General features: G+C 40.1%; 1 protein-coding gene across 1 annotated transcript in view; it reads right to left on the bottom strand.

Annotated features, from left to right (window-relative positions):
• The window catches only part of LOC126199029 (cingulin-like), a 310,715-nt gene that overhangs the window by 277,017 nt on the left and 12,894 nt on the right, over nt 1-20,804 (bottom strand). The window lies entirely within an intron of this gene.

The following is a 20,804-nucleotide window of genomic DNA, read 5'->3' as shown; positions in this document are numbered from 1 at the left end:
GATATCTCACTTCCTACGTCTACATTTAGAGGAAGAACTGAAGAAAGAGGCATCAGAGGAGGTAGATGGCAAGACTGGAAATGGGTAAACCAATTAGGGTCAATAACCAAAAAAGTTGATGGGAGAAACTACAGTATACTTCAAAAATTTTGTTTGGAGCAGTAATTAAAATTTTGAGTTTTTAAAGCAACAGTGGGTAGTTCAGAGTAGCTTGTCCACTTATATCTTATTCTGTCCCACTCCATGCACACTCTCTTGATTCCTTTACTATACAGTTCTGCAGAAAGTAGCACTTCATTCTTAATTTTAAATTTCTATTCCACAAATGGCAAAAGTCATTTCTATAAAGGCATTGTGTTATCTGCCTTTGTGTAAATATAATTTTCAATTTGCGTACTAACAGCATTTGTTTCCACTGTTCTAAGTAAGACTTTTTGCATACTGCACCAAGTGGAAGTTCAAAATTGATGAATATAAAGAATATCTTTAGTCATCAATTATTTTGAAAATCTTTAACCAAACTTGAAAGTTGGGATGTATGGTTTTGTTTATGTGATAGGAGGCATCATCAGAATTGTAAAACCGGAACAACACTATTTTCCTGAATGTATCTTTCTCTCTGCAGCAGAATGTGCACTGTTTGAAACTTTTGCATATTCTTTCTGCTGGGAGTGTTAATCCAACAAGATATGCATGAGAGCTTCTGTGAAGTTTGGAAACTACCAGAGAGGTACTAAAATTGAAGCTATGAGTATAGGTCAAGAGCAGAGCCCAGATTTTTATATAATTATGTATTCTTTTTCTTTACTCCTGTACATGTAAAAACTATAAATGTTCATTAATTATGTTGCCAGTGTTGATATATTTCCATTTATCATTGCATATTTTTATATATTTCACTATAATTACTTGTTTTTACATATTTAACTTTATGCTACATAAAATTTACACATTATTATTTTTTATGCTTCTTCATGTTTCTGTACACACTTACAAAAATGTCCAAATCAGACTTACTGTAAAAGTTGAAGATGAGAAGTAAATTAACACTTAAAATTACATTTCAGTGCAATCATACTGTTTGCAGCATTTTAGTAGCTATTAATAGTTGTCATAAAGGGCTTTGTGTGCTGCCAAGATTGGCAAGGGGTAAACGTAAACAAGCAGCGCAAAATTTTCTGACTACTAATTACTTTTACCGTGTCAGAACTATGAAGTGTGTGCACCAGGAAACATTAGCCAAATTGCACTTCACGCAAGTTCACAACTGTCTGTGTTCATGATCTTCCTGTTGCCCATAAATTAAGATCTTGGGTTACAATGGATGATGCTTTCACAACCAATTGATTGTATTGCTTTATGTCAGATGTGCAATAAGTGAAGTAAGTGCTCTGTGAAGCCCTGATTTTAACAATAGTGATGTGCAAACAGAGACCAAAGCAGTTTAACCATAGAAAAAGCAAATGTTTTTCACGCAGATGCCAAGACTCCAAACTCTACAAATGAATTGTTCCATGACACATGCTCCAATATGGTTGCTGTGTACATTCCTAGCACAAACTGAATACCATGTTTCAATAAAAGTACCACAGACAGATTCTTGATGAATTAACAGTAAGGAAAATTTGTTAAAATTTTTGTTACTAGGAAGTACTGAAAAGTGTGTGGCTCTATATAAGAAACCACCACGTATAGACAGCCATCAACAAAACAATGGACATATCTTGAGTCACCAGAGGGAACCCTCAAAGTCATATTTGATTTCCTGCAAAGTTTTGGAAGGCACAAATAATTTAACAGTAGCTTTCTTTAGCAAGTGACAGTCTTAATGTGCTTTGCTTCAATGGAATTCAAGAAGAAAAAGGTCTTATGTATTATGATGCTGCAGTCTGTATATTGAGAGCGGTCATTGTCCCACGCACGTTCTGCCCACATTTAATCCACTTTACCTCTCTGGTACATGCACTGCAATGTATCACCAAAGAAGTGCTGCAAAATTACTTACAAGTTAACAAAACAATTTTGTATACTGGTACCAATGTTTTTCTCAAAGCTCCACATTCTATGTTGCTCAATAGCAATCTGCTGTTGTTACCTGAACTTGTCTTAATAAGGTGGTGTAAATGGACTGAAGTTGAAGGTTTTATACAGCAAAAATTTTCAAGTTGTGAAATCTGTGATTGATTCACATCCAAGATAATCTTCAGTTTCAGTAAAATGCTCTGGTATACATCCATAGCAACTTTGCATTACATACTAGTAGCATTAAAGAATTAGTATCTATTAGATTGGCTTTGCATAAACTGTTGAGGGTGTCAAATACAGCCTCACAGACATTACAAGTGACATTCGGCAGAGTGTAGTGTATAAGCTTGAAGTTTTTTTTTTGCCAGGAAAGCCAGATAACTTGACTGTTGCTACTATCTGCAATATCCTCAGTGGTGGAGAAGATGTGTCAGTGGAACTCTCCAGGAATATTTCATGAACTAAAATTTGCACCAGCAACATCCTGTGATATTTAGAGGTCATTTCCCTACTACAAAAGCAGCCTTTTTGATCAGCAACATTCTATGAATACAGAGAATTTGAAACTTCCTGGCAGATTAAAACTGTGTGCCAGACCGAGACTTGAACTTGGGACCTTTGCCTTTCATGGACAAGTGCTCTACCAACTGAACTACCCAAGCACAAATCACGCCCCATCCTCACACCTTTAATTCCACCAGCACCTTGTCTCCTACCTTCCAAACTTCACAGAAGCTCTCCTGCAAACCTTGCAGAACTAGCATTCCTGAAAGAAAGGATATTGTGGAGACATGGCTTAGGCACAGCCTGGCACACTGTTTTAATCTGCCAGAAACATTAAAGTACTGCTAGCCATTTTGGAGTCTACTTCTGTGAGTCCACAGCCACCAGGGTATGGGGGGGCATGGAGGGGGAGGAGTGGGATGGGGGGCAGGGGGCACATGAAGACTACAAGCAGCCATTCCTGCCAGTCACAATGGTACCTGACTGAAGATGATGACTGGGCAGATCTTCCATGTATGAAAAACGAATCTGTCAGACTACAAGCTTATTTGACTTGGGCACAGAAGACCTGGTGCCACCACTCCTTGGCAGTGCATGTGAGGCCTTACCAGCCACATGCCAGGATTGTCCCTAAGGCTCTCCGCCACGTCACTGTTGGGACTCGCATCTCATCTTCTTCCCATAATGGCAACCGTCATCAGTTTTCTAGGGCAAACCCAAGCTTAACTATTAACAATGAGAGCACTGAGGCTTTGGCAGATGTTGACACTCATGCTAGGCTGTTGGAACATGCAGACCACCACTTTGCCCTGCATGTGGCCATGGAACTGACTGCGGGCAGCACCAGAGACTATGACCGTAGATTCCTTGACAGCACTGACGTGCCAATCAGTGCATTCCTGGGATGTGGATGCAGCATGCTGCTACCAGTTCATACTGAGGAGGAGAATGAATCACAGTAAAATTCTCAACAATAAATGGATGTTAATTTAATGCTGTCTCATTGATGCTTGGGTGTAACACAGGTCCTCACCACCACCTCTCCACTTGACCATCCTGAATCCTCACCTGGATCACATCCAGCAAACCAGCACAATATGGAGTCAGACGTGTTTATGCCAATGCCATTGTAGTAGATGAACCAACCTGCACATCGTCAGCAGCCATCATCAACATCTGCCATTATGTGCTCTTACATACCAACCCTGTATCAGGCAGCTGGTTGCAGAATTTCATAATTGCAAGACCCCCTTGCACGAGTGTCAACAAGCGCTACAGGAAATGACAGCATTTCATCATGTTAGCAGGTCAGGTGGAAAGCAGGACATCAGCGCTTTGTGCAAACTGGGTAGCTAGCATCCGCAGGACTTCATAAAGCAATACGACTGAGCAGTATCACATCACCTTGTAAGTAGCCACATCGTTAACGCAAGAAGGAGTACTGAATATTGTTATGGACCAGTCTGTTGGTATGACAAATGTGTTAAGCAAACAGGGCATTATATGAATTGCTGACATATTCATATTAGAGAAGCCTTTGTGGTCATTACAAGTGACATTGAGTGAACACCAGTTGATATTTCACACTATAAATGCTCCAGCATTTGAGTTCAGAAGGGAGTTGGTCAGGAGGATTGATGGTGTATAGGATGCGTGTACTCGATTCCCTGACATGTTATTAACATTGGATATATGTCTGTTGTAGATTTCCTGCTCCTACTCAACACTACCAACAGCTGCCGAAGAGATGTCTTCCTCTCTGTAAGCACCAGTCGTAAGTTCGGCACTACTGACAGCTTCCAAAGCAGATGGGAAGGCCTGGGGGTCTTCCGTGTTGATTTGGGCCAGGACACCAGTGTTCCTAACACTTCAGCAGAGCTACGGCATCTACCTGCATGGCAGGCCAGGGTTGGCCAGCCACAAATACATATGCCACTTCTTTGAAGGTGGAGGGTGGAGACACAGCATTCATTTCCTGAGTAGCTGCTGGGCACTCACGGCATACCCAGACAACCAGTGGCAGAGGACCACCATAGCATTGTTAAAGGAGAGATGTATCTGCAGAAATAAATGGTTAAAATCACTCTTCTTTGACTGTGCCACCGGCAAGCACAGGTTACAGCTATCTCCTCTTCCCTAAGGGACCGGCAAGTGGTGAACTGGGAGAGTGCCTCCTGATACACCAGCCATCTGCCACACCTCCCAGTAGCCACCACCTGCAAAAGTGGTGTCAGAAGTGTTTCTTATGATGCCTACCATGCCAGCATTGTGAGCCTGTGCAAGGGTATTTTACCAGAGCCATGCAGCAGTAGTAGCAGTTGTGGGGTGAGTTGCTGAACAACTTTCTTGCTAAAATAAAAATTTGTTTTAGTTGTGATTATGTCCAGATTAGGATGCAGCCATTTGATAGTATCTTTGGTGAAACATAGTGAATCAGCTAACGTGTCTGAGTTTAAGGAGAACTCAAGGGAAGTGTACTTAGTACCAGTATTGTGTAAAATGTGTAACCTGTCTGGCCATAGTGTGCCTTGTGATAGATATGTTCCTGTCATCTGTTCCACATGTGAGAATTATGGTCATGTGAAAGAGGACTGCAATAAGTGTTGTTAGTTGGCTTGAGATGGAGTAATAAGCAATTTTTTATATGTTTTGTGTGGTCATGTATAGCAAGTAGAGCTTATTTTAAGAAGGAAATTGCACAAATATGGTGCAAACGCGAGCACCTTCTACCGCAGATACAATTTCCACTCTACATCTACATCTACATTTATACTCCGCAAGCCACCCAACGGTGTGTGACGGAGGGCACTTTACGTGCCACTGTCATTACCTCCCTTTCCTGTTCCAGTCGCGTATGGTTCGCGGGAAGAACGACTGTCTGAAAGCCTCCGTGCGCGCTCTAATCTCTCTATTTTACATTCGTGATCTCCTCGGGAGGTATAAGTAGGGGGAAGCAATATATTCGATACCTCATCCAGAAACGCACCCTGTCGAAACCTGGTGAGCAAGCTACACCGCGATGCATAGTGCCTCTCTTGCAGAGTCTGCCACTTGAGTTTATTAAACATCTCCGTAGCGCTATCACGGTTACCAAATAACCCTGTGACGAAATGCGCCGCTCTTCTTTGGATCTTCTCTACCTCCTCCGTCAACCCGATCTGGTACGGATCCCACACTGATGAGCAATACTCAAGTATAGGTCGAACGAGTGTTTTGTAAGCCTCCTCCTTTGTTGATGGACTACATTTTCTAAGCACTCTCCCAATGAATCTCAACCTGGTACCCACCTTACCAACAATTAATTTTATGTGATCATTCCACTTCAAATCGTTCCGCACGCATACTCCCAGATATTTTACAGAAGTAACTGCTACCAGTGTTTGTTCCGCTATCATATAATCATACAATAAATATGATATGAATCGCTAATAGGTTAGTATTAGGAAAGCCTATGCGGTCATTATAAGTGACATTGGGTCAACACCAGCCAATATTTCACACTATATATACTCCAGCATTTGAGTTCAGAAGGGAGTTGGTCAGAAGGACTGATGGTGTACAGGACGCGCATACTCGATTCCCTGACATGGTGTTAAAGCAGGGTATAAGTCTGTTGTAGATTTTCTGCTTGTACTCGGCACTGCCAACAGCTGCTGGAGAGATGTCTTCCACTCTGTAAGCACCAGTCACGAGTTCGGCACTGCTGACAGCTTCAAAGCAGATGGGAAGGCCTGGGGGTCTTCCATGTTGACTTGGGCCAGGACACCAGCATTTCTGACACATAGCAGAGCCATGGTGCCCACCCATGTGGCAGGCCAGGGTCTGTGCACTTCTCAACCACACAACAACTATCATCGCGGTTCAGAGAGCAGAGATGAGCCACTGTTAAGGGAGGGGATCGAGGGCCTCCTAGGCCAGTGTGTGTAGGCCACATACACACTTGCCAGCTTCTTCAAGTGTGGAGGGTGGAGACACAGCTTCCTAAGTAGCTGCCAGGCACTTTCAACACACCTGGGCAAGCAGCACCAGAGCACTGCTATAGCATCGCTAAAGGAGAGATGTATTTGTAGAAATAAATGGTTGAAAGTAACTCTTCTTTGACTGTGCACGTGCACAGGTTTCAACCACCTTCTCTTCCCTGAGGAACCGGCAAGTGGTGAACTGGGAGAGTGCCTCCTGGCACACCATCTATCTGCCACACCTCCCAATAGTCACCATCTGAAGTGCTGTGGTGGGTGAAAAGTTTTTGTTGGCCTGTTTTCTTTTTTCTTTTATTTTGGAGCCATCTTGAGTCAAGAGAATATTCATATGAACTTCAGATCAAAATTGTTAGACCACAGGAACCTGCAGATGTCACTATTCCTGGATAACTGCAGAGAGAAATATTTACAGTTGACGAGGCGCCAGTATTATAATTTGTTGGGGCATGAATTACCATGTACTTGAGCAATACCTGTAATTTATGATATTTGCAGGATGTTTGACCACAAAGCATAGTAGTGCAATGAGTCCTACTGGGCCATGATACATGGGAAGGGTTAGTGTAATTGTTTTACTTGCTGATACAGTGTCAGTATACTGTGTTCTCATTTTTTCTGTAGCATAATTCAGAACGGAGGTTACACAATGACCAGAAATGCCTGCAATGACTTCAAGTGAAGCCATTGAACTTCTGAAGAGTCAGGCTGTCACATTACTCCAGGATAAAGTTAAACAAAACTATATTAATGAGGAGTTGCAGAAGGAATTGGAAGTGATACAAACTGTGTGTTGGGCAGATGCAATCGCAAGAGTGGACACTAAGACCACAGAGAATATACGTGTCCCATCCACTGATCCTGTGGCAGCCACTCTCATTACGTCTTCTTCTGGAAAGATCTCTAAGGATATGTTAGTCTTTGTTGATAATGTGAAGGCAGCAGCTAAGTTAGGGAATTGGTCTGAAAAATATGTCTGTAGATGGCTACATTACATTTAGTGGGTGATGCATAAAAGTGTGTCACATTCTTTAAATCCCTTGGTAAAGTACAGATGTTTGACCACCTTACTAAGGTGCTTGTCCAATGATATTGTAAGCAGAATAGCGTCAGGTTTTTCATGGAAAATTTCATTAGATTAATGCAGAAGTACACTGAGGTGGTAGATGCGTTCTCTGACTGAACTCGTAATGTGAACTTGCAGACTTACGAATTGATGCACAATGTAGAAGAAGACAGAGTTCCCTTGCGGAAGCAGAGAATAGGACCTTGGACATATTCTTAAGGATCAATTTGGCAGATATGTCGTTACAGGTGGGGATGGAAAATCCTAGTGATTGTCCTCAGCTACCAGGATTGCCACGCATCTGGAAGATATCAGTGTTGCAACTCAGAAACAATGGACATCGTGTCCCATCCTCTGACATCAAGTGTTACAGGTTGAGACATGTAGGACACATAAGAAAGCAATGTGACCAGCCACAGTGCTTTGATTATGGTGAGGATGGGTATAGGGCACTTGACTGTAAAAGTAGGAAGTAAGATAAACAGAATCAAAGGATGTGTTCATCAAATGCAAATGGGACTGCCTTAACCATCTAAGGTCATTTCCAATATAATGGTACACTGCAAGGATGAGTGCAGAGATGGACTGTTGCCTGCTTCACACAGTAAATAATGAGGGACATAAATTCTTGGCAGACAAGGGTGCACATGTGTCAGTCGTTAGTGTCAACTTCTAAGGGATGAAAAGACTTCAGTATCCACCATATAGGTTCATGGAGTGGGTAACAATGAGGTGCCATTATTGGGAACAACACTGCTCACCTTTGGCATTGGGGCAAAGAGTTTCAAGGAGCATATGGAAGTGATGCCACATGTTGGTGAGGGGTGCTGCACAGTTTTCAGACTTGATTTTATGGACAAACATCATGCTATAACTAACCTCTCATGATGTAAGATCAAGCTTGGTAGAACTTTCTTCCCACTGGCAGAAAGAGTTGCTAACTGAAACACTGTTGTAAGATCATAAGATGTGCCTGTCATGAAGGTATTGCCAGCTAAATTGTGTACAGGTACACAAATGGTTAAATTGTGAGATAACATACTAGCAAGGACAGGAAAATTGATCTGGGTTAGTGTAGGTGCAGATTTGACAATTGAATTGTTGTGTATGATAGAACCATTGGACAACAATGAGGAATTTGGTAAATCACATTATACATATGGGGTGCAGGAGAGTAGTATGAATTATGGATGTAGATGGCGAATCTATGGTTCCGTGAGTTTGGACAAATTTTGTCATGGATGTGATTAGTCTACCAAAGGGCCTACTCATTGCTAGTTTGACTGTCTTAGAAGAAGACAATACTGGCAGGCTGAGCTATGGCTGTAGCCACAAGCAAACCATTAGTAATTCTACACTATATGAGAAAGTTAAACACTTGCAAGGGAAAGACTGGGAAGACATGGAAGTTTTATTGCTTAGACTCATGGATTTGTTCAGTCCAATGGGTCCATTACCAGTGACATCCATAACACATCAGAGGATGCCAACAGAAAGCAAGGCTTTGGTGTATAGGAAACCATACAGGCTCCCAAATCATTTACAGCCACTGATGAAGGAATTCTCTGACCAGCAATAAGATAATGGAATCACTGAACACAACGACAGACCTTGGGGTGTGAGTACTGTAATTTTGCCAAAAAAATCATTGTATGGCGCTAGGAAACATAGGTTCTGATGCAGTTATCGGTACCTCAATGCTAGGACTATCACTATTGCATATCCCACTGATAACATTATGGAAACACTCAACAATTTAGATCAATGTAGACACTCATCAACCATGGATTTGAAGAGTGCGTATTATCAGCATCAAGTAGTTCCCAAATACCAGCTGAAGACAGCCTTTATCATGACATGGGGGCACTACCAGTATTGTGGGATGTCAGTTGCACTCAAGAATACATTGGCTACGTTTCAGAAACTCTTGGATGGATTGCTTCAGGGATTAATAACTAAAAGATCTATGGTCTACCTTGTTGCATCAAACACACAGTGCCAAAAGTTCCCATTCACTCAGAAATGGAGTAAAGTATCTCAGGCACATTATTAGTCAGAAAGGAGTAAAAACTGACCAATGGGTAATATCAGCAATTTGAAACTGTTCCACCACAGACTACAAAACAGGTACAATCATTCCTATTCCTCTGTAAATATTACAGAAAATGTGTGAGAGATTTTCTGCAAATTGTTGAGCTCTTGACTCTTTTATTGAAAGAAAGAGTGAATTGCAATTGGTCAGTTGAGTGTCAAGCTGAAATTTGAGATGTTAAAACAGCCATTCATATCAAGTTCTGTGTTGGTATTTCCTAACTTTGTGCAAGTGTTCATCCTATTGTGTGATGCAAACAATACACAAAGTGGTTGTGTTTTGAGTCAAATTGTGGATAACAGAAAACATCCAGTGGCTTAATTTACTTTGCTGCCTGTCACATATGTAACTATTTTATAACATAGAAATAAATGCTAGTTGTTATTTATGGTATTACCTCATTTCAGTGCTGTTTATATCGACAAAGATTTAAAATAGTTAAGGATCATGCTTCCCTTAAGTAGCAGTTGGGATTAAACAAACCTTTCAATAGGTTGAGATGGTGGGCATTGAAGCTAAGTGAGTTTAATTATGAAGAGGTACATAGACCTGGGAAAAAGGACACAAATGCAGACACGCTAAGCAGTATGTTTGGGGCTTTGCAAGCACTAGGTAGAAGCTTGTCTGAGTGGCAGAAGGCACAAGCAGCAGACATAGAGGCATTTAGATTGCAGTCACAGCTTGAGATGCTTGATGCCTTGCCAAGTGGAAGTATGAAATCTGGACCACATGTGACGTTTCTTGCATCATTTGGAAATGAACAATTACAACAGGATAATGATCATCTTTTGGCAGATCATGGTAGACATAGAACAACAGATAAGTATGTAACTGAGAAGTTTGAGTGCAGAACCAGAAAAAAAATTTTGAACATTATGTGAAAGACAATGTGCCATGTGTGCAAAGAGCAATCTCAGTCGCACTGGAAAGATTTCCAGAAGTGTCAAAACCTTTTGAAATGCTCATCTTGGTTACCCCAGGGGTGTTCAATAAGATAGCAGCTGGAAATAAATATATTCTGGCAATGGTATACCACTTTTCCCAGTTAGTACCAGTGGTAGCAATTCCGAACCAGTGAGCTAGCTCAGTGGTACATGCTATGGTTAACAAATGGATATTAACCTTTGGGATTTCTGATACTGCAACTGCAACTCAGAGTAAAAGTTTTATGTCAGAACTGTTGAGGCAGTTGTGTCACCTGCTTTATGTTCAAGTCTTTGCACTAGTCCTTTCCATCCATAAGTGAATGAATGAACTGCGAACGTTCTAATTTCTAAAATGTTCAGTCATTATGTACAAACGAGGGTGGTTTGAAAAGTTCTCAGAATCACCATGAGAGGTCAGCGCTAGTGCAACGAGTTGTTCACATGATATTCATCGGACTGTTGCCTGTAAACACGTGCCACATCTGTGCTCTTGGAAAAGAGCTGTGGTGGTGATGTGGCTCTGTTGTTGTTCCCGCATAGTGATTTGTGAAGACGGAAAAAATCGAGAGTCAAGTAGTAATTAAGAACTTCGTAAAGAAAGGTATGAAAGCAAAGGACATTCATGCCAATTTCCAGAATACACTGGGGAGACTCTGTCCCTTCATATTCAACTGTTGCCAAGTGGAGAAATAAATTTAAATTTCGTTGGGAGAGCTTAGATGATGATCTGCACAGTGGTTGGGCAATATGTATCACTACTCCAGAAACCATTGCAAAAGTGCACAAAATGGTCATGGAGGATCGCTGATTGAAAGTGCGTCAAATTGCTCACGTTTGCCAGATGTCATCTTGAAGGGTATATCATATTTTAACTGAAGAATTAGAATTGAAAAAAATTCTCTTGCAATTGCTGCATGCCTGCACTCATGTGCTGTTGGTGTTATAACCTTTAATCACCAATAATTGCATGGACATTCAAACATACTCACTTAGAAACAATAGCTGGTTACATGATAACAACTCAGTATCTCTTATTCGACTGCCGTGCCGTGACATGCAGCCGGCGCCGTTCGTAGCTAGGTGGCGCTCCCGCGCTCAGCCGAGTTGCGGAGCGCCTCTATCGCCATTTGCGCGTACCGTCATGGCGGCACTGTTAAATGTCGTGGCACTGTCACAACAGTTGGCATGGCAAAATTACACGAACTAAGGTATGAATTGTTGCCACACCTGCCTTATTCACCTGATATGGCCCCATGGAGTAAGTCTTGGTGGACTAAGATTCATTTCAAACAAAGAATTGATAGCCAGAGTTGACAACTATTTTGCACGCCTGGAGGAAACTCATTTTCAATATGGGATAAGGCACTGTAACATCATTGGTCTAAGTGCATTAATCTGCAAGGCGACTACATTGAAAAACAAAAAACGTTTCAGTGATGTAAGCACTTTATTTCTATTCCATTCCAAAACCTTTTCAAACCACCCTCGTAATCAGCATGATAATTGGGATGCAAATCTTCAGTATGTTGTCTCTGTGTTTCATTCTAAAGTACACATGGGTACAGGTCTTTCACTATACAAAATGGTACATGATAGGAAGAAGCCATTTCTTTTTTAGATTCTGAAATGTAAATTAGGTGCTAATGATAAATCAGTTAAGTGAAGAAGTTTATGAAAGAGTTAATAGAGGTTTAGCAGAAGGTCAAATGGATGAATACCTCATGAATGGATGGCAGTGAACTGGATAATTGTCACTATATCGAGGGGCCAGTGAGTTTTAGTGACAAACTCTTACAAAACAAAGGATGGAATGTAGAAGTTCTTCACTAAGTAATAAGGTCTGTACCAAGTGATAGAGATGACTTCACCATTAAATGACAAAGTGCACCTTCCAACAAAGACAACTATTAGTCATGCTAACTGAATCAAACCCTTTAGTGGAGTGGTATATACTTTGCCACAGATTCAGTCAATGCAGCTGGTACAGAACAAAGTGTCTACATGGGGAAAGAAGCCAGCACTTAAGAATGATTGGGATACATGTAGCATGTTGTAGGCCTAAGAACACATGATAGGTAAACACTATTTAGTTTCTTTTGTCTCGATATGTATTTTTGTCTTGTTGTTTCTGAACCATCAGGATTTGTACTACAGTGGTGTGGGGTTTGTTTCTTGTTTTGTGCTGGGTAGGTTAGGAGTTGGTATTATTACATTGTTTGGTAGTGTTTTACAATGCACTAGCAGTTTTCAAATTAGGGAGGGGAAGTGATGAGAAATTCCTTTCTCTCAGGTAGTGTACCAACATGAGCAACTGTGTTCCACATTACTGTTGCCACAGCAATTCCCAGCGACATTGCTGAGAGCACAACAGGACATTACAACAGAGTTACAGCATGTAACAGAACCACCTGAAGGCAGTTTGGTGTTGTTTTTAACATGTCACTAGTCAAAGCCAATATGAATGATGCAATGGTGCACAAGTCAGCAAATTTTCCAGTAGAAAGCTAGAATGCCCTGTATCAATCTTTTACTGTACACCCTCACCCAATGAAATAGAGCACAGAAGGAATGTAGGTACAGGTACTAACCAGAAAAGTGCTAATAGTCTTAGAAAACAAGGTAAGTTATTCTCTGAGGTCCTTGGAAGAACAACCAAGAGAGTATCAAGGCCTGTCCAAGCAGACTGGTCTGAACTGACACACAGGCAAGTGAGATGCAGTTTTTAATGGGGATATCTGAAGCAGCAGAGTATTGGGGAGAATTGCTAATGCCTATCCACATTTTCAGAGAATGGGCACACACTGGAAGCATTCAGTATTCACTCCAGACATTATAATTCTTAATTGTTATGAGGTGTAGAAGCCACAGGGTATGACTAAGGGACACTCACATCCACATAAACAGTATAGTTTATGACAAAGCCACAACAACCTTTCACCTTCCAGCCACATTTGTGGGTACAAAAATGATTGAATTGACATACCATTTGCTATTTTGGCCAGTGAGGTCATTGCAGATACTGCCATTTCTGAACATGATTGTTATGAACTATAACTTAAGCACAGCTATGCTTCACTTGTTATATACATTTATAGCAACACAGAAGGGACAGACTTCCATAGAATAAATGATGCAACACATCCATCGGCACCAAAAGAAACAGTATAACCACGTTACAAATAAAAGTATTTCATCTACCAGTACCGTAGCAATTCTGGCCATCAATTGTGTAACTTGCGTTTTTTGCAAATGAAAGTTAACTGTTACCTGGTTTAGTAATGCACATGAAGTAATACTGACTAATTAAATGTAAACATAGATATATGCATTAGTAAATAAAGATAAAGAGTCATCCAGGAATTAGTGTACAGATTAAGGAATTACATCTAAGGAGTTGAGCTTTGTGGTATTAGCTTTACTTAGAAGGATAATGATGGGAAAATTAATTATGAAGAAATAAACATGTATATTAGTTAGTAAGAGGGTGGATAAGAGTGCAAAAATTTCAGATGAATTTTATAAAAGATGAAGGAATATTGCACAGCAAGATAGTGTTGGAGCAAAGAATAAAATTTTTGAGCTATCTGGAGTAACGTCCAGATACAGTGCTCCTGCCCAGAATGTAATGGTTGTGTAACGAGTAAAAACACTCAGGGGAGCCAGAACACAAACAAGCAAGGAGCACATTACCACAGACTGTGTGAGTGAGAGTGTCAGGAACACATGATTCAGCACCAAGGCATCACTGTGTAATGTCCCTATGTAACGCAATATGATTGTAATATTCCGGTTGTGAGTACCAGCAACGATGCACTACAGTAATTTGATTCGACAACACTCTTTGCTCTGATGACAATGCTCTTTGCTGAAAGAAAAAGGAGGAGCATCCGTGCTTTCCTGTAATTGGTGGAGATAAGAAATGCCAATGGAGCATTGTGCCTTTTGAGCTCAGATAAGTTTGCATATGGAAGTAATATGAAGTGCAGAGGTCCACATGCAATCACAATTATCAAGAATAAAAAATTTAATTTGTTAAAAAGGTAAATATGGTTTATGAACTTTTATTCAATGTTGGATCCCTGGCCCTTCATAAGAACTGTTAGTGTGTTTTGAAATACAGTGCATAGCTATTTCTTCATGAATTAACAATACTGGGCGAATCTGCTACTATCACGGTCCGAACGACGTGCAATATTTCGCTGTCAGCTTATATGTTCAAGACTTTCCCTGAGTTACCAGTTTTTTTAGTCAGAAGATATCATACTGCCACTGTTGTTCAACCTTATCATTCTGAAAGTGTTTCCAGAAATGAAAATCTTATGGTGACTGTGAATATTGTAGCTGCTAAGGGAGATGGCATCTTCATCACAAGTTGTAGCAGTTTTCTCCAACTTTGCCTGGCGTCCTCTGAGAACTGGAGAAGCAGAAACCTCTGACCACCAATTCATCCTGTACCTAACCTGTTCTCTCCTTACAGCAGCCATGAAGAAAAACACATTCATCTATAGTCAAATTTTTTCACAGATTGTTTGTATTTGACAGGTAAAAAAAATCACAATGTATGCATCTAGGCAAAAAAACTCAAAACAGAGCTTTTATTAATGCAGTAACTGTTTTCTCTTTGTCAAAGATAAAAAGTAAAAGAGCAAACAAGTTAACTGATTAATTAATTTTTGTTTTTGCATAGCAGTTCTCATTTCAGAGTGATGACCCACTGACAGGACTGCTTGCAAAGTTAGGGAACTTGTTAGGATTTTGTATCATTTTCATGTATGTATGCTATTGAAAAGAAGTGTACTATAATGTGTGTTTCTGTGTTACTTACCCTGTACTTGTTCGAGACCACAATGGGGACAGAGGGGTTGGCAGACTGATGCTGTATGGTTCATCTCAACAGATCATCTGAATGTCCAGGCTGCAGGCAAGCAACAACAAGTTCACCCATCTGGAATCTAGTTCTGTCCTTTTCTGTAGAGTTTTTCTATTTCTACTAGTTACAGATGTATATTTTAAAAAAATTCATGTGTAGATTTGTACTGATTTTATGTGTGTTTTGAAACTACATTGGTCGTGTGAAGATTTTTTGTTTAGTGATTTATGGTTAGGACACGCACCCAGTCGAGAATGGAACAGGAACAGAATGCAACAGATGATATTCAGTCAGTTGAGAAAGTCCCTTCCACTGATAGTTCAGTACCTGTAATAACCACAGCTAGGACTGAAGAGTTTAACATTAAAGATTTGTTACTTAGTATATCCCAAGCGGTGCAGACATTAACTGCAAATCAACAATTGATGTCTGCTAAAATGCAATCTATAGCAACTGAACAGTCTAGGATAGCTTCCGTACAAGAATCAATAGCACCAGAACAAGACAAAATTTCTACTATTGTTCATACTGTGGCAGTAGAACAGGCAAGTTTCTTTGCTAAACAAGACGGTCTCATTAAGCAGCAGAACGCACTAGTAACTGAACAAGCAAATATCAGGCTAACTATGCACGAGTATATTGCTATGGTTGAGTTACTGCCAACCAAACAAGGCTTTGAGAGTTTGAGATGCAAAGTGGATCATTTAAGCATTCAGCAAAGTGATCTTGCTATGGAAATGGCAAATCTTAAGCTGTCCCAGGAGATATTTCCTGAGGAAATCTCCAAAATCCAAAGGAAAGTAAAAGATGTTACCACAACCGTAGATTCTCTTGTGTCCAAGTTGGAACTCGTTGAATCAGATTGTGTCACAGTTATAGAAGAGATGGTGACACATTGTGTTAATGAACAACTGCAACAAGCTGTGCAAAATGTTCACATCGCCAATGGATCAGCTTCCACAATGATCCAGATTGCTAGTGATGTGATAAGCCAACAATTTGGTCAAGATTTCTTGAAGTGGAAAGACAATATAACCAAATCAGTTGCAGAATGTTCCAAGTCACTAAAGGAAATAAGAGTGAGTGGTTCTGACACACATGTCACATTTTTCTACGGACCGAAGCAAAATGTGATGAATTCGCTGTCAGTGACGAGTAGCCCGACACCTACGACAAAAAGTGCACATGTGGTGTCTGACTCTATTTGTGGGAATATACCACCCAACAACGTATATGGCCAAATGTTGATGGATGAGAAGCTCTTAAAGCACCAGCAGTTCCAAGCCTTCTTTCCGGAGAAGAAAACTGTCGTTTTCATTCGAGGTTTCAGAGGTGTTTTACCTTGTGCATGGACTGAGGCACAAAAGATTTCTTTTGTCACTAGATACATACAAGGGGAAAGTAGTCTATGGTTCATGGATATTATGGAAGCCTGTGGCACCCATGAGGATTTTGAGCAAGCATTCTTGAGTAGGTATTGGTCTAAGGGAATTCAAGAACACCTGAAAAAAGAGATTTATAATCTAGAAACATTTTCAGTCAAGAGTGAGAACTTGCATTGGTATTTTGAGGAGTACCTGAATAAAAGTAGATATTGAGATACTGCAGTCCCACAGGAGGATATTTTGAAGATTATTAAGGCAAAGTTACCTGTCGAAATACGTGAAAAACTCATGTATGTTCACAAAGACAATGTCGAAGACTTTCTGTCATTGACACCAAAGACTTATTAAATGAACAGTTAAGAGCTACACATCATGGCAATGGGTCATCAACTAGTGTAAACAAGAACTTTGCATATCACCCAAGACTGAATGGCAATAACAATAGTAGAGCTCAGCATAAAGAACAACAGCTAAACGGCAGCAAAAGATTGAATGCCAGAGTGGTGCATCTCCAACCTCACTTGGCAAGAAAGAAACCTAATGAGGAAAGATTCAACCCAATGCAAACCACAAATCAAAATAACCACAACCTAAATAGTCAGAATAATCTGGCAATCCCATGGGAATAATCTGAAATGGCAACCACAAAATATTAACCAGCAATCTTCAAATATAAGTGACTGGAGAAAGCAACCGTCACTGATTACGGATGTCACTGACAAACCCAGAACCCATACGTTAAACTAAAGAAGACTGGATCGTGCCCCAGAGAATCAGTCGGGGTGTGATGTAAGGGGCTCTGGCAAGAGAGTTGTTATGTTCCAATGGAATGACAGACAGAGACTAGTAGATGAACTTGCACATGACATTCGTCATTGTACAGCCAAGCATATGACCATTCCTATACCAGTGATATATGCAAAAGTTTATGGCAATACCATTAAAGAAATTCTTGATACAGGTGCAAATGTGAATGCAATCTCTGCAGCACCGTTTCAGAGGTTGACATGACACCGGAAACTACCAGTCTTTCCTGTGAGTATTGTGAAGTTATAGGTGCAATCGGTACCAGGGCACAGAAGGTAAAGATACGGACTCTTATTGAGTTAAGAATAGGAAATGTAGCGACTTTATGCACATTCCTAGTAACAAATAAATTAATAGAGGACTGTATTTTGGGTACTGAGAGTATTCAGGAGAAGGGCGTAAAATTCGACTTCTCTGTGGTCTGTGCTTCTTTTAAAATTAATGATGAGAATGTGTGTGTGTGGAGCTGATCAGAGAAGACTGGAGCCATGGAAGATATTGTCAGGGTTCAACAATTAAGCTTGTAAGATGTTTCAAGAAGAATTGGAGATCAAATGCAGAAAAGGTTTATCAAGTATGCACCTTAACTGATGTTATATTGCAAAAGATGTCTGAATCTAACAGTTTGGATGATCGGCAGTGAAAACAACTGGCAGACGTATTGCAGCAGAATATCAATGTCTTTAGTGAAAAACCGGGTATAGTGAAAGGCTATGTGTGTAATTTAGAAGTGTATCCACATAGTATATATTGCCAAAGTTTTTATCCTGTACCTTGGTGACTTTGATGGTCTATTGATGAAGAATTGTAAGGAATTTTGGATTGGAAGTTGCAAGCCCCTACTGTACTCCTTTATTGGTTGTCCCTAAACCAGAGGGCAAAGTTAGACTATTATAGTTCCTATCCACACTCACCCAGAAAATATTGATGAGCTTATACAGAAGTTTAATGGCAAGAAATTCTTTTCAACTTGTGATCTCAGAAGTTCTTACTGGCAGATAATGCTAAGTCCTGAATCAAGGAAGTACACAGCAATTCTTTATGCAGGGAGAAGCTAACATTTTAAGGTTCTTCCATTTGGCCTAAATGTTAGCTCTGGTGTGTTTATCCAGGCACTGAATGCTGTTTTAGGACCTGAACTACATAGTCAGCTTACACTTTTTGTCAATGACATTCTCATTGTTACATCTTCTTGGGGAGAATACATTAACCTATTGGCCAGAGACATAAATGCATTTAGTAAGGCAGGCATGACAGCTAACCTGCAAAAATCTCATTTTTCGCAATGGATCCATTTCCTCAGGCATATAATAGACAATAAGGGAATAATGCTCGATTCAGCAAAGGTGAAGAACTTTCCCACACCATCAAACAAGAAGCGATTAAAATCTTTTGTAGGAATAATGACCTTCTATAGGCGATTTTGAAACAAACAGGTGATGAATGCTGAGGCCTCACACCAGCTTCTACAAAAAATTGTATCGTGGAGGTGGACAAATGACTGAAGTTGCATTCCAACTTATCAAAGACACTCTTGTGGATGCAAAATTATTACACCACCCAAATTGTTACACCACCTAGATATGACTTTGGAGTTTGGTTTGATGACTGATTCATTGAGCATTGATTTAGGTTGCTGTTTGTTTCAAATCAAAGAAATCAATAATCAGCCAACATTCTGTCCCATAGCTTATGCAAGTCACGTGTTATCATGTTGCAAGCACTCCTACACAACCACGGAATTGGAAGCATTGGCAGTTGTTTGGGTGTTTTGAAAATTCCACTATTACTTGTTTGGATCATGCATCACCGTGTACTGTGATCATCAAGCTCTCACACTCTTGCAACAATGCAAACTACTTCATGCTCATCTATCACACTGGACCTTGGCTTTACAAGAATATAATTTCAGAGTTGTATACTTAAAGGGACAACATAACCAGATTACCTGAAGGATTGGAGAACATTAGCACTGTGGAAGATGAGGAGAAGCAAGATAGGATCTTGCTGATGAAAGATTTTGAATCCAGGAGATATTATTTATACATGTGTAGTAATCTATGTGTCCTCCAGCAATGAGATGGTCATTGGGCTATAATTTTGAATAAACTGAGTCAGCTATACCAAGGGCAGCTCCGAAGATTTTTCAAAATAGTCGATAATGTTTTGTTCTACAGAAGGTCTGATACTTCAGATAAGTGGTGTGTATATATACCAGAAGATTATGTGGAAAAGCTCATACTGCACACTCATTATGTTTGGGGACATTTTGGCGTACTTAAATGTGCCAGCAAAATAGGTAGCTACTGTTACTTTCCAAATATCAGGAGAAGAGTCCAGCAGGTTTTGAAGAAATGCAAGGTTTGTCAGCTGACTAAGCTTTGTAACAAAGGTACGCAAGATGAGATGCACTCAATCATCCCACATAAGCCCTCAGATCTGATCTCTGTAGACATCTATGGGTCAGTTCCGAGGGTAAGAGAATGTAGTAAATACATAGTTGGAGTTTTGGATATGTTTTCTAAATATGTAATGTTGTACCCAATTTGATCAGCCACCAGCAAATCCATTATCAAGAAATTGTATTATGAACTTATTCCATCTGTTGGGATGCCAAGAACAATTCTGACAGACAATGCAACGATTTTCAGGTATTATATTTGAAAGAAGACTTTACAGGAAGCAAATATTACACATGTCAAAAATGTCATGTTACAATCCCAGAGTGAGTCCCATCAAACGTGTATTTAGAGAGTTAAATCATTTTATGAGAACCTACTCCTCAACAGAGGAAACCAAGTAGATTGATCTGTTGCAAGAGTTCACTACAATTGTAAATAACCTATCGCATACAACTACTGGTTATGCTCTGGAAGAATTACTACCAAACGAAAATAATGAGTGAGGGCAAGCATTATTGAAGATACCCTGAAATAGGATCTTGTGGGAAGAAAAAATCTGTGATGCTTACCTCAACATGAAAGAGAAAACTCTTATGAGAAAGAAGAGACATGACAAGGGATTAAAGAGAAGACAATATTATAATGTTGGAGATTTGGTGCTATTGAGATCTCATTCAAGATCTTCACTTCTGCAGTAGAGGACCAAAATGTGGCAAAGAATATACCATGGACCATATTTTATTGTAAAAC

Source organism: Schistocerca nitens, chromosome 1, assembly GCF_023898315.1.
Source record: "Schistocerca nitens isolate TAMUIC-IGC-003100 chromosome 1, iqSchNite1.1, whole genome shotgun sequence".
Lineage (NCBI taxonomy): Eukaryota > Metazoa > Arthropoda > Insecta > Orthoptera > Acrididae > Schistocerca > Schistocerca nitens.
This window is presented reverse-complemented; position numbering and strand designations above follow the sequence as displayed.